General features: G+C 45.8%; 1 protein-coding gene across 1 annotated transcript in view; it reads left to right on the forward strand.

Annotated features, from left to right (window-relative positions):
- Positions 1-481: 481 nt before the first annotated feature.
- Positions 482-12,639, forward strand: part of LOC137373116 (ral guanine nucleotide dissociation stimulator-like 1) — a 128,620-nt gene continuing 116,462 nt past the window's right edge. Inside the window, exon 1 of the mRNA XM_068037981.1 lies at positions 482-502. The gene's annotated coding sequence lies outside the window, so the exon portion shown is untranslated. The remainder of the gene's footprint in view (positions 503-12,639) is intronic.

Here is a 12,639-nt window from a genome sequence, read left to right on the forward strand (position 1 = left end):
TGAGAAAAATCTCATTGTAGGTGTCACTGATCCTGTCTCTGAAACAAAGAGTGTGAACACTTCAGTTTCAACAAGTCACTAATCCTCAATATCCAGTTCTTTCATTTACGATGACAGACATTGCCCCTTTCCTCTATATATTACAAGATATTAATGGAAGAGGAAGTCCATTCGGCCCACCTTAACTCCTCCATTGATGATGACCCTAAAGTCTCCCCAATGCAGCATCCAGCTGGTTCTTCCATGACTTTCATTTCCATTACTTTATCTGGGAATCCATTCCATGATTAGTCACTCTGATGTGAAGAAAGACTCCTTGATATTAGTCCTGAAGCTGCCTTTTACTAGTTTGAATGTGTGGCCTCTCGCTCTTGTCATAATTTAATTGGAAGTAATTGTTGGGATTTACTTTTTCCAGAATAAATACCAAGGACATATTTCTGTTACCTGATGATTCAATATCCAACATCAGACCAAGAATATTCTTTAGACACAGGTGAATGTGAGTGTGACCCAATTTTTATTCTGTAAAATTGCTGTCTGTGTCCGCCCAGTGTTTAGTGACCCAGTGTTTCCTGTCAATGGCACCATGGTCTGGGAAAGGGAGCAGATTTGGACAGTCGGGAATAATGTCGTATTCCCACCCTGAGCAAAATTTAGCCCCCCTGCTGCAACCACGGTTAAGCACCTATTCCCCACCCCCCACATGTGGAGGAGAGCGGGGGAGGGTGGGGACTTGTCCGTCTCCCTCTTATCGATACTCCTCAGGAGCAGCTGGTGGAAATTGGAAGTCGCTCCAAGGTTACGACTGTAATGACCCTAATGTGCTGCACTTTGAACTGGCAGCGAAAATCAACTTTCATCTGTAGCTGAAGATGCTGCTTCTGACTCAATTTGTGAAGTTGTGTTTTGTGTTTATTATCTCGGGAAGTAAACACAGAAGCAGAAACCCAGCAAAGAACAAAGCCCCAGATATGAGCCTCCAAATGAGCACTTAACTGTTACTCTGCTATGTAGAATATAGGGACAGGGGTAGGCCATTCAGCCCCTTCAAGACTGTTCCATCATTCAGTTCAATCATGGCTGATCTGTACTCCATTTACCTGCCTTTGATCCATATTCCTTGTTACCCTTATCTAATAAAAATCAGTCAATCTCTGCCTTTAAAATGTCAATTGACCAACATCTCCAATGTTTTAGAGGAGAGAATTCCAATTTCCACCACCCTTTGTGTGAAGAAGTGCTTCCTGATTTCGAATCTTCTAATTTTAGGATTATGTCACCTTGTTGTGGATTCCTGAACTTGATAAAATAACTTCTCTACATCAAACCTATCAAATCCTTTTATTACTTTAAGCACCTTAATTAAATCATCTGTTCAACTTTCTAAACTCAGAGGAATACAAGACAATATTTGGTAACTTCACAAATGCATTTTAACAGGAGTTTGTGAGTTTTATATAAAAACTTGAATTAAATTAAAGTGTCAGTTTCCAATCACTGTACATGTTACTCACTAGAAAGTCTGTATGTCGGGATGTCAGATTATTACAGAATCAGGTTTCCTGTGATGCCCCCATGATTGAATAGCCTGTTGCCACCCACTGTCAACCTGTTTAACCTTGGAGCAATTGAGGTGATTAATTTGATGCTATTGTTAATTTGATTTGTGAAGAATTATTTCCACAGAACACACACACATTCTCGGAGTGAAAATTAGTTCCAATTAAACCATTGATCCAGGATGGTACATTTTGTACAACCATATCAGTTTGAGATAATGAGGTCTGTTAACATATTCCAAAGAGGAAATTGATCCCTCGAGGATAGCAATCCAGGGGTGAAAATGGGAAGATGAATTACTATTCTCTAATTTTGTTTGATTATGTTTGGCAATCAAAGTGTATTTACACAGAAACTTCTCTTCTGAGATTCGGTGGGAATATAATCGAGAACAGGGAAGATTTGTACCTTGTTAGTGAAAGGAGCAGGCTTGATGAGCAGAATGGCCTTTTCTTGTTATATGCTTTCCTATATCCTTGTGTGTATCTCCCACATCCAACATTCCAGAGCAACAGACCAAGAGACACCTGGAAGCAAATGTCTGCTCAGGGCCCTGGTGGATTATAAACTCCTGTCGACTATACTTGAGTTTGACTAATGGTTCAGTGTATTCTGTGTATGTGACAGTGATGACAGTCAATAGAGGGCACCCTTTACTAAGTAGTTAAACTATCCTGGGCCTAATGCAGTTCACTGCTTTGCTGCTTTATAAACAGTAACATTCTTTGTACAGCTTGCTGGGCATTCGTACTTGAATTTAAATTGTGTTTCGAGAAAATAATTTCCGAGCTGGTTCCTGTGATGTTGATTATTACTGATTTCACTGAGAAACAAAGTTCGTGCATCATTTAATAGGATAGGGATGTGGTTCGGGTCTGTCTGAATGTGCTGTGTAGTTCACTCACTGTCAGTGTGGGCAGATTCTGTCATTTGTGATCACATTGGAAGCATTGTGAATTGTGAGGAGGATAGTGTAGAACTTCCAAAGCACATAGACAGGTTGGTGGAATGGGCAGACAAGTGGCAGATGAAATTTAATGTAGAAATGTGTGAAGTGATTTATTTTGGTAGAAAGAATGTGGAGAAACAATATAAAATAAAGGGTAAAATTCTAAAGTGGGTGCAGTAACAGAGGGACCTGGGTGTATATGTGTGTAAATGATTGCAGTGGCAGGACAGGTTGTGAGGGTGGTTAATAAAGCATACATCATCCTAAGTTTTATCAGTAAGGGCACAGAGTACAAAAGCAAGGAAGTTATGTTAAACATGTATAAAACACCGGTTCATCGTCAACTGGAGCATTGCATCCAGTTCTGAGCACCACACGAAAGGAAGGATGTGAAGGCATAAGAGAGGGTGCAGAAAAGATTCACAAGAATAGTTCCAGGAACGAGGAACTTCAGTTATGTAGATAGATTGGAGAAGCTGGGGCTGAGAGGGGATTTGATCGAGGTATTCAAAATCATGAGGGGTCTGGACAGAGCAGATAGAGAGAAACTGCTCCCACTGAAGGAAGGATCGAGAACCAGAGGGCACAGATTTAAGATAATCGGCAAAAGAAGCAATGGAGACATGAAGAAAACCTTTTCACACAGCGAGTGGTTAGAATCTGAAATGCACTGTCTGAGAGTGTGGTGGAAGCAGATACAAGCATCCGAACATAGGAATTAGGAGCAGGAGGAGGCCACTCGGCCCCTCGAGCCTGCTGCACTATTCAATAAGATCATGGCTGATCTGATTGTAACCACGACTCCACATTCCCACCTCCCTCTGAGAACCTTTCTCCCTCTTCCTTATCAAGAATCTATCTCCCTCTGCCTTAAAAATATTTAAGGACTCTGCTTCCACTGCCTTTTTATTATTGTCTGAAAAGGAAGAATGTGCAGGGCTACGGGGAGAAGGCGGGAGTGTGGCACACTCTGAATTGCTCATTCTGAGAACCAGCACAAAGAAACATAGAAAATAGGAGCAGGAATAGGCCATTCGGCCCTTCAGGCCTGCTCCGCCATTCAAAAAAGATCATGGCTGATAGTTTAATTCAGTTTCCTGTTCCTGCTTTCTCTCCATATCCCTTGATCCCTTTGGCATTCAGAAATATATTTTTCTCCTTCTTGAATATATTTTAATGACTTGGCCTCCATTGCCTTCTGCGGTAGAGAATTCCACAGGTTCACCACCCTCTGAGTGAAGAAATTTCTCCTCATCTCGGTTCTAAATGGCATACCCCATATCCTGAGACTGTGACCCCTGGTTCTGGACTCCCCAGCCATCAGGAACATCCACCCTGCATCTAGCCTGTCTAGTCCTGTTAGAATTTTATAGGTTTCTATGAGATCCCCTCTCATTCTTCTAAACTCTAGTGAATATAGGCCTAGTCGATCCATTCTCTCATCATACGTCAATCCTGCCATTCCAGGAATCAGCCTAGTAAATCTTCTTTGCACTCCCTCCATGGCAAGAACATCTTCCTCAGATAAGGAGACCAAAACTGCACAATATACTCCAGACGTGGTCTCACCAAGGCCCTGTATAAAGAACAAAGAACAAAGAAAATTACAGCACAGGAACAGGCCCTTCGGCCCTCCAAGCCTACGCCGATCCAAATCCTCTATCTAAAACTGTCGCCTATTTTCTAAGGGTCTGTATCTCTTTACTTCCTGCCCATTCATGTATCTGTCTAGATACATCTTAAAAGACGCTATCGTGCCCGCGTCTACCACCTCCGCTGGTAATGCATTCCATGCACCCACCACCCTCTGCGTAAAGAACTTTCCACGCATATCCCCCCTAAACTTTTCCCCTTTCACTTTGAACTCGTGTCCCCTTGTAATTGAATCCCCCACTCTGGGAAAAAGCTTCTTGCTATCCACCCTGTCTATACCTCTCATGATTTTGTACACCTCAATCAGGTCCCCCCTCAACCTCCGTCTTTCTAATGAAAATAATCCTAATCTACTCAACCTCTCTTCATAGCTAGCGCCCTCCATACCAGGCAACATCCTGGTGAATCTCCTCTGCACCCTCTCCAAAGCATCCACATCCTTTTGGTAATGTGGCGACCAGAACTGCACGCAGTATTCCAAATGTGGCCGAACCAAAGTCCTATACAACTGTAACATGACCTGCCAACTCTTGTACTCAATACCCCGTCCGATGAAGGAAAGCATGCCGTATGCCTTCTTGACCACTCTATTGACCTGCGTTGCCACCTTCAGGGAACAATGGACCTGAACACCCAAATCTCTCTGTACATCAATTTTCCCCAGGACTTTTCCATTTACTGTATAGTTCACTCTTGAATTGGATCTTCCAAAATGCATCACCTCGCATTTGCCCTGATTGAACTCCATCTGCCATTTCTCTGCCCAACTCTCCAGTCTATCTATATTCTGCTGTATTCTCTGACAGTCCCCTTCAGTATCTGCTACTCCACCAATCTTAGTGTCATCTGCAAACTTGCTAATCAGACCACCTATACTTTCCTCCAAATCATTTATGTATATCACAAACAACAGTGGTCCCAGCACGGATCCCTGTGGAACACCACTGGTCACACGTCTCCATTTTGAGAAACTCCCTTCTACTGCTACTCTCTGTCTCCTGTTGCCCAGCCAGTTCTTTATCCATCTAGCTAGTACACCTTGGACCCCATGCGCCTTCACTTTCTCCATCAGCCTACCATGGGGAACCTTATCAAACGCCTTACTGAAGTCCATGTATATGACATCTACAGCCCTTCCCTCATCAATCAACTTTGTCACTTCCTCAAAGAATTCTATTAAGTTGGTAAGACATGACCTTCCCTGCACAAAACCATGTTGCCTATCACTGATAAGCCCATTTTCTTCCAGATGGGAAATCCTATCCCTCAGTATCTTCTCCAGTAGCTTCCCTACCACTGACATCAGGCTCACCGGTCTATAATTACCTGGATTTTCCCTGCTACCCTTCTTAAGCAAGGGGACAACATTAGCAATTCTCCAGTCCTCCGGGACCTCACCCGTGTTTAAGGATGTTGCAAAGATATCTGTTAAGGCCCCAACTATTTCCTCTCTCGCTTCCCACAGTTACCTGGGATAGATCCCATCCGGACCTGGGGACTTGTCCACCTTAATGCCTTTTTGAATACCCAACACTTCCTCCCTCCTTATGCCGACTTGACCTAGAGTAATCAAACATCTGTCCCTAACCTCAACATCCGTCATGTCCCTCTCCTCGGTGAATACCGATGCAAAGTACTCGTTTAGAATCTCACCCATTTTCTCTGACTCCACGCATAACTTTCCTCCTTTGTCCTTGAGTGGGCCAATCCTTTCTCTAGTTACCCTCTTGCTCCTTATATATGAATAAAAGGCTTTGGGATTTTCCTTAACCCTGTTTGCTAAAGATATTTCATGACCCCTTTTAGCCCTATTAATTCCTCGTTTCAGATTGCGCCTACAATCCCGATATTCTTTCAAAGCTTCGTCTTTCTTCAGCCGCCTAGACCTTATGTGTGCTTCCTTTTTCCTCTTAGCTAGTCTCACAATTTCACCTGTCATCCATGGTTCCCTAATCTTGCCATTTCTGCCCCTCATTTTCACAGGAACATGTCTCTCCTGTACGCTAATCAACCTCTCTTTAAAAGCCTCCCACATATCAAAAGTGGATTTACCTTCAAACAGCTGCTCCCAATCTACATTCCCCAGCTCCTGCCGAATTTTGGTATAGTTGGCCTTCCCCCAATTTAGCACCCTTCCTTTAGGACCACTCTCGTCTGCAGTAAGACATCCTTACTCCGGTACTCAAATCCTCTTGCAATGAAGGCCAACATCCCATTTGCCTTCCTAACTGCTTGCAGCACCTGAATGCTTGCTTTCAGTGACTGGTGTACAAGGACACCCAGGTCTCGTTGCACCTTCCCCTTACCCAATCTATCACCATACAGATAATCTGCCTTTCTATTATTACAACCAAAGTGGATTACTTCACATTTATCCACATTATACTGCATCTACCATGCATTTGCCCATTCACCCAACTTGTGCAAATCACATTGAAGCCTCTTTGCATCCTTCTCACAGATCACTCGCACCCCACCCCCACCCCCCCCCTCCTCCAGCTTTGTGTCGTCTGCAAACTTGGAAATGTTACATTTAGTTCCCTCACCCAAGTCATTAATAGATATTGTGAATAGCTGGGGCCCAAGCACTGATCCCTGCCATACCCCACTCGTCACTGCCTGCCACTCGGAAAAGACACATTTATTCCTATTCTCTGTTTCCTGTCTGTAAACCAATTCTCATTCCATGCCAATATATTACCCCCAATCCCATGTGCTTTAATTTTGCCCACGAGCCTCTTACGTGGGACCTTATCAAAAGCCTTCTGAAAATCCAAATACACCACATCCACTGGTTATCTATTATCTATTATCCTTATCATCCTTATCTATTCTACTAGTTACAGCCTCAAAAAACTCCAGTCGATTTGATAAGCATGATCTCCCTTGCGTAAACCCATGCTGACTTTGTCCAATCCCATTTATGCTTTCCAGGTGTTCACAGAAATGACGGGCCGATTGGGTTTTATTCATGTGCTCTACAATTACTGAGGACTGTGGATTATGATTTATGTGCTATTTCCCTTCAATATCCAGCAGTTTCAAAGTCACTGGCATTCCCTTTCCAGTAAAGTGTCTTTCCTGATCTGATCCCATGATCCGTGGTAGTCACCTTCTGGAGAATATCTCCTTCACCAGGATTTTCGAGATAGTTCAGTGGGTAGCTGCGTTACATGGAACTGCCTCAACCCATTTGGTGAAGTTATCAACCAGAATAAACAGTATTTATTCCCACTGCTGGAAGTTGAAAGAGATTCTATCAAATCTATATGCACACTGCCAAGGTCCTTCTAATCTTTGGGTGTGCCCCAAAGGTGCCTTTCTCCTCTGTAGGTCTGGATTATTGGCTGCACAAATCAACAATTATAAAAAAATCCTCCACATCCTCTGTCTGATGAGGCCACCATCCCACCACATTCACTCTTTTCCATGTTCCCTCTGCACTAGGATGTCCTGCTCCTGGTCCCTCCATGTACTAATCAGAGAAAATCTTCCCTCTGGGTTGTAGGCACCACCCACTTGTCATTTTTAAATAACATCCCTTCTTTAATTCCCATTTCAGCTCTTCCACAGGGTCTCTCAACAGTCTCCTCCTTTTCTAGTTTGTTTAACACCTCCCTGAGTGCTGGATCCAACTTTTTCACTTCTATAAGATCACTCACTCTCACTGGCTCAACCACTGCCATCATTGCTATTTCTCCCACTTCTTCCATGGGATCCCAAGACTCTCCTCCTATAGCGCCTTTCTTTGCTAGTATGTCTTCTTTCTCGTTTCCTCCCCATCTCACCTCTGTCTTAGCATGAGCCTTCATTTTGTGTATATAATAGTCATATTTCCCCTCATTGTTCCTGATCACCTGCAGCACCGTCTTCAGCGTAGTGTAACAAGAATTTTACTTTTTGTACTCAGAACTTAGAATTCTTTGTGTTTTAAAAACTGAGAAAAGGACTTTCACTCAGTGGACATTGACCTGCAAATAGCTGAATTTTTTGGATGTTGACTCTGTACAAAAGAACTGGGAAGCAGACAGTTTCAAGGAAACAGCAAGGGGTTTTGACCTGCTCAGAGCAACACTTTGAATGACTGGAGAGACTGTCTTGTCATGTGATTGGTTCAGGAAGGTTTGCTTTCACTTTTGACACTTTTTAAAACCAATGAGTTGGACAAAGAGCAAGCATTTTTGGAATTTGGCTGTGACCTGCCTGGAGAGAGAGAAAGACCCGCTGTGTAGAGGAATAGGACACCAATTTAAGGAGATTGGTAAAGGAACCAATGATGACATGAGGAAAAACTGTTTTACCCAGAGAGTGGTCAGGATCTGGAATGAACTGTCTGAGAGTATGGTGGAGGCTGATTCAAACGGGGCTTTCAGAAGGGGATTGGATAAACACCTGAAGAGAAACGATTTGCAGGGCTATGGGGAAAAGGCAGGGGAGTGGGATGAGTTGAGTTGCTTTTATTTCATTCGTTCATGGGATGTGGGTGCCGCTGGCCAGGCCAGCATTTATTGATCATCTCTAATTGCCCTTGAGAAGGTGGTGGTGAGCTGCCTTCTTGAACCACTGCAGTCCATTTGGGGTAGGTACACCCACAGTGGTGTTAGGAAGGGAGTTCCAGGTTTTTGACCCTCCATCAGTGAAGGAACGGCGATACAGTTCCAAATCAGGATGGTGTGTGACTTGGAGGGGAACTTGCAGGTGGTGGTATTCCCATGGATTTGCTGCCCTTGTCCTTCCAGTTGGTAGAGGTCGCGGATTTGGAAGGTGCTGTCTAAGGAGCCTTGGTGCATTGCTGCAGTGCATCTTGTAGATGGTACACACTGCTGTCACTGTGCTTCAGTGATGGAGGGCATGAATGTTTGTGGATGAGGTGCCAATCAAGAAGCTGCGTTGTCCTGGATGGTGTCGAGCTTCTTGAGTGTTGTTGGAACTGCACCCATTCAGGCAAGTGGAGGGTATTCCATCACACTCCTGCCTTGTGCCTTATGGGCAGGCTTTGGGGAGTCAGGAGGTGCGTTACTCACTGCAGGATTCCTAGCCTCTGACCTGCTCTTGTAGCCACGGTATTTATATGGCTACTTCAGTTCAGTTTCTGGTCAATGGTAACTCCCAGGATGTTGATAGTGAGGGATTCAGCGATTGTAATGCCATTGAATGTTGGTTGGATTCTTCTTGTTGGAGATGGTCATTGCCTGGCACTTGTGTGGCGCGAATGTTACTTGCCACTGATCAGCCCAAGCCTGGATATTGTCCAGGTCTTGCTGCATTTCTACATGGACTGCTTCAGTATCTGAGGAGTTATGAATGAAACTGAACATTGTGCAATTATCAATGAACATCCCCACTTCTGATCTTATGATTGAAGGAAGCTCTTTGATGAAGCAGCTGAAGATGGATGAACCTGGGACACTACCCTGAGGAACTCCTGCAGCGATGTCCTGGAGATGAGATGACTGACCACCAACAACAACAGCCATCTTCTGTTATGCTCGGTATGACTCCAACCAGCGGAGAGATTTCCCCGATTCCCCTTGACTCCAGTTTTACTGGGGCTCCTTGATGCCGTACCCAGTCAAATGCTGTCTTTATGCCTTTTGGAAAAAGCTGGCACAGATATGACAGGCCGAATGGCCTCCTTCTGTGTTGCAACCATTCAATGAGCCTATGATTCTCACAGCCATTGTGGGATTTGAACTCCCACACTTTGGATTATTAGTCCACTGGATTCCTAGTTGAGTATCATATCCACTTCAACACCGTACCCATAACAAAGATCAAATTACAGAATGAGAGACAGGTTTAGTTTTAAATGAACAAAACATGAGACTGCAATGCATTCTGTGTATAACTGGGGACTGAACAAAAAAGTGGTGTATGGGCTGTTCCTGGTTTGAGGAAGAAACTTGTAAATTTTCCAAGTTTCTATCCCAGTTTTCCCTGTCCCCTGTGGACTGTAAGCACTGGGAGGTTGTGTTCTGTCAGTGAGAGTACTGTAGACATGGAACTTGCTTTTTGTCTGCACCTTTCTGTGACTTTTCAGCTCATTGCTAAGTCTGAGACCTGGAATCTTGTCCTGTTACACTATTGTGGAATTTATACAGAGTTCCAGTGGCCGACAATTGTGCCTTCAAACTGGAAAGTAATTCCATCGCTGAACCTCCTAACATTGAATGTGACTGATGCTGGTTCTGATGTACAATCAGACTCACCAGTTCCAACTCTCAGAAGACACAACAATCAGAGAAAGGTCTCGGTCACAACTTCCAAACTCACTGCTCTCCAGTAAACAGAGCTCCTTTCCTTAATGGACATTGTGAATGCTCAATGGCCAACAAGGACATGGGAGCAACCAACATACCAGGATGTATTGTTACCCAGTGGTGCAGTGTACTTCACATGGGAGAACAGCACAGAGTCAAAGAGCTGGACATTTCACCATGAATCTTCTAGAGACAGACAACACTGTAATTTGTGTGGAATACTATATGAAGTTTAACTTTGGGAGAAAGTCCAGATGGAGCTGCCCTGGGACAGAACACAATGTCCAGATGGAGCTGCCCTGGGGGAGAACACAATGTCAAGATGAAGCTGCCCTGGGGGAGAACACAATGTCCAGATGGAGCTGCCCTGGGATGGAACACAAAGTCCAGATGGAGCTGCTATGGGACAGAACACAATGTCCAGATGGAGCTGCCCTGGGACAGAACACAATGTCCAGATGGAGCTGCCCTGGGACAGAACACAATGTCAAGATGAAGCTGCCCTGGGGGAGAACACAATGTCCAGATGGAAATGCCCTGGGGGAGAACACAATGTCCAGATGGAGCTGTCCTGGGACAGAACACAATGTCCAGATGGAGCTGCCCTGGGACAGAACACAATGTCCAGATGGAGCTGCCCTGGGGGAGAACAAAATGTCCAGATGGAGCTGCCCTGGGACAGAACACAATGTCCAGATGGAGCTGCCCTGGGGGAGAACACAATGTCCAAATGGAGCTGCACTGGGGGAGAACACAATGTCAAGATGAAGCTGCCCTGGGGGAGAACACAATGTCCAGATGGAGCTGCCCTGGGACAGAACACAATGTCCAGATGGAGCTGCTATGGGACAGAACACAATGTCCAGATGGAGCTGCCCTGGGACAGAACACAATGTCCAGATGGAGCTGCTATGGGACAGAACACAATGTCCAGATGGAGCTGCCCTCGGACAGAACACAATGTCCAGATGGAGCTGCCCTGGGACAGAACACAATGTCCAGATGGAGCTGCCCTGGGGGAGAACACAATGTCCAGATGGAAATGCCCTGGGACAGAACACAATGTCCAGATGGAGCTGCCCTGGGACAGAACACAATGTCCAGATGGAGCTGTCCTGGGGAAGAACACAATGTCCAGATGGAGCTGCTCTGGGACAGAACACAATGTCCAGATGGAGCTGCCCTGGGACAGAACACAATGTCCAGATGGAGCTGCCCTGGGACAGAACACAATGTCCAGTTGGAGCTGCCCTGGGGGTGAACACAATGTCCAGATGGAGCTGCCCTGGGGAAGAACACAATGTCCAGATGGAGCTGCCCTGGGGGTGAACACAATGTCCAGATGGAGCTGCCCTGGGGGAGAACACAATGTCCAGATGGAGCTGCCCTGGGGAAGAACACAATGTCCAGTTGGAGCTGCCCTGGGGGTGAACACAATGTCCAGATGGAGCTGCCCTGGGGGTGAACACAATGTCCAGATGGAGCTGCCCTGGGGGTGAACACAATGTCCAGATGGAGCTGCCCTGGGACAGAACACAATGTCCAGATGGAGCTGCCCTGGGACAGAACACAATGTCCAGATGGAGCTCCCCTGGGACAGAACACAATGTCCAGATGGAGCTGCCCTGGGGGTGAACACAATGTCCAGATGGAGCTGCGCTGGGACAGAACACAATGTCCAGATGGAGCTGCCCTGGGACGGAACACAATGTCCAGATGGAGCTGCCCTGGGGAAGAACACAATGTCCAGATGGAGCTGCGCTGGGACAGAACACAATGTCCAGATGGAGCTGCCCTGGGACGGAACACAATGTCCAGATGGAGCTGCCCTGGGGGTGAACACAATGTCCAGATGGAGCTGCGCTGGGACAGAACACAATGTCCAGATGGAGCTGCCCTGGGACGGAACACAATGTCCAGATGGAGCTGCCCTGGGGGTGAACACAATGTCCAGATGGAGCTGCCCTGGGACGGAACACAATGTCCAGATGGAGCTGCCCTGGGACGGAACACAATGTCCAGATGGAGCTGCCCTGGGACGGAACACAATGTCCAGATGGAGCTGCTCTGGGACAGAACACAATGTCCAGATGGAGCTGCCCTGGGACGGAACACAATGTCCAGATGGAGCTGCGCTGGGACAGAACACAATGTCCAGATGGAGCTGCCCTGGGACGGAACACAATGTCCAGATGGAGCTGCCCTGGGGGAGAA

Source organism: Heterodontus francisci, chromosome 8, assembly GCF_036365525.1.
Source record: "Heterodontus francisci isolate sHetFra1 chromosome 8, sHetFra1.hap1, whole genome shotgun sequence".
Classification (NCBI taxonomy): Eukaryota; Metazoa; Chordata; class Chondrichthyes; order Heterodontiformes; family Heterodontidae; genus Heterodontus; species Heterodontus francisci.